This window comes from Vipera berus (genome assembly GCF_964194415.1).
Source record: "Vipera berus genome assembly, chromosome: 2".
Lineage (NCBI taxonomy): Eukaryota > Metazoa > Chordata > Lepidosauria > Squamata > Viperidae > Vipera > Vipera berus.
In genome coordinates, this window is record NC_138203.1 from 267,835,966 (window position 1) to 267,839,070 (window position 3,105).

The window sequence follows — 3,105 nt, forward strand, 5'->3', positions numbered from 1 at the left end:
ATAAGCTTCCATCGGCTACTTCTTGTCTTGCCCTGGAGTGCCTTGGAGAACAGGTTGTCCCCCTCTTCTTTATAATAATAATAATTATTATTATTTGTATTAGTCTCTCAAATATTGGAAGACTGCTATCAGACATGATATCCCTAATACTTACTTCTCTCTTTAGCCTCCAGACCTGCTATCTTTGTTGCTCTTTGCTGCACTTACTTGTGCCTCAACATCTTTTGGGTATCGTGGTGACCAAAACCGGATGCTGTATTCCAAGGGTGGTCTTACTGGTGCAGTATAAAGCAATACTAGCACTTCTTGTGATCTTGATACTATCCCCGTTGAAATAGGATCGCTACATGTGCACCAAACCTATGAGGCAATATTTTGAAAACTTGACCGCTAGTAGACAAACTGTAATCCACTATCTGTGTGTCACATATTGCCAGGCACTGTGAAATCAGACATTATTTGCCAACAAGCCCAGCCTCTTAACCACTGAGCCACTGCCTCGCCCGCTTGTTACAGGGAATACACCTCTGAAATGCAATGAGTCCTGTAATGCAAACCTTTCCCAAGGGGGTGCTCTCCATTGTGTGTGTGTGTGTGTGTGCGCGCGCGTGTGTCTCCAGAACATTCAGTGCCAGCAATTGTGGAAGCTGTTCTGTACCAGCCTGCTACCGGCCCTGCAGAAAAGGCAGGGACAACCCCTTTTACAAGAAGGCAAGAGGCTGGAATTACGCCTGCCAAATTTATTGCTACAAAAACAAATAGAACAAGACACAAACCAAGAAACAGGAGCTTTTCAAGTGGTTGCCTTCAGCAAACCAGCCCTCCCACGCATTCCCCCTTAAATACAGTTCAGGGCGTGGCTTCTCTCTGCCTCCTTCCAAGGAGCCCCATTGCCTTCCTCTGTTTACTCCTGATTGACTGCCTCCTGCGTCGGGCGTCCTTGAACAGGGCCAGCTGTGGGTCATCTTCATCCACGCTGTGAGGCTCACACAGCTGGGTCTGCATCGTGACCAGATGAGAGGGGCCTGGCTGAGGGCTCTCATCAAGCTGTCCAATCCCCTCAGCAAGCTCTTCAACACCCCCCTCCTCCTCCTCCTCTGAGTCGTCCAACCCAACTGCCGAACCCACAGGCTGACCCTGAATCACAACAGAAGCTGTAATCCCAACAAAACTGTTGGGATTACAAAACTATTTTTAGACAGCCAGACTGGACCGAGAATTTAGTTATGTATTCATCAACAGCATGTTTGGGAAGGTGGATGAAGTTGGTAGTCATCCCGTTTGTGTCCAGTGCCTCCAATTTCTATTTAAACCAATCACGCATTCTGAATTTGCATTGGACTCGGAACTGTGCCCTTCTATCTCTTTTTGAGTTACATTTAGCAATAGTACTTACAGCCCTCTCTAAGCCGTTTACAGAGTCAGCATATTGCCCCCAACAATCTGGGTCATTTTACCGACCTCGGGAGGATGGAAGGCTGAGTCAACCTTGAGCTGTTCAAAATGGAACTCCTGGCGGTGAGCAAGCCTGCAATAAGCATTCTAACCACTGCGCCACCACGGCTCTGAGTTAGAATGCAGAAGTACTACAGACTAATCACTGCTCGCTGCCAGGAGTTGGAGTCTCACCAGACTCTAGGTTGACTCAGCCTTCCATCCTTCTGAGATTGGTAAAATGAGGACCCAGATTGTTGGGGGCAATATGTTAACTCTATAAACCACTTAAAGGTAAATGTAAAGGTTCCCCCGCACATGCGTTCTAGTCGTTTCCGACTCTAGGGGCCGGTGCTCATCTCCGTTTCCAAGCTGAAGAGCCAGCGCTTGTCCGAGGACGTCTCCGTAAGTACTACATAAGCACTACATAAGTCTAAGTGCTATTGCCACATTTCCTCTTTGTAGCAAGGTGTAAATGGCCCACTTGCTAGCTAGATGGAGTATTTTTGGCTAAATGGGTTACCCATAGTAGGTTGCTGGGGTATTCTGGGAGTTAAAATTCACACATCTTGAACATTGCCTTATATTAAGCCCAGTTACATTTATTAATCAAAGGCTTCTTTTAATGGCTCAATCTGTATATTTTGCCATACACTCTAATTTACAAACAAGTGACTGCGTTCATACATACTGAACAAAAAACAAATGAAGCCATATTATGGCTTCACAGAATATGTGAAACCATCCACTAAACTAGCTAAATGATCTCTTATTACCCACAGTAAAAATCCCTGACTGCTCAACTTCTCTTTACATAACAGCTTGCATGGCTTTGACACTGAGAGAGATACCACTGTTGTGATTCAGGGTCAGCCTGTGGGTTCGGCAGTTGGGTGGATGACTCAGAGGAGGAGGGGGGTGTTGAAGAGCTTGCTGAGGGGGTTGAAGATCTTGCTGATGAGAGCCTTCAGCCAGGCCCCTCCCACCTGGTCACGACAGAGACCCAGATGTGTGAGCCTGACAGTGTGGATGAAGATGACCCACAGCTGGCCCTGTTCAAGGACGCCCGACGCAGGAGGCAGTCAATCAGGAGTAAACAGAGGAAGGCAATGGGGCACCTCGGAAGGAGGCAGAGAGAAGCCACGCCCTGAACTGTTTAAAAGGGGAATGTGTGGGAGGGCTGGTTTGCTGAAGGCAACCGCTTGATTAGTTCCTGTTTCATAGCTCCTGTTTCATGGTTGGTGTCTTGTTTTGCTCTGTTTTATGTTACTAAATTTGGCAGGCTGAAATTCCAGCCTCTTGCCGTTTGTAAAGGGGTTGTCCCTGCCTTTTCTGCAGTGCCGGTAGCAGGCTGGTACAGAACAACCACTTGGGACTCCTACGTACTCATGGTTAGAGTCGGTTAGATGTAGTAGTTAAGATGCTGGCCTAGAAGCCAGGAAACTATGAGCTTCAATCCTGTCTTAGTCATGAAAGTAGGCTGGGTGACTTTGGGCCAGTCACTTTCTCTCAGCCCACCTCAACCCACCCCAGAGGGTTGTTGTTGTGAAGAATATAAAAAGCAGGAGTATTAGGTATGTTCTCTCCCTTCCCTTGACCATAAATGTATGCTATAATAATAATCTCAAGCACCACTTGACCACCATTGGCATTGACAAAAATCACTACTGG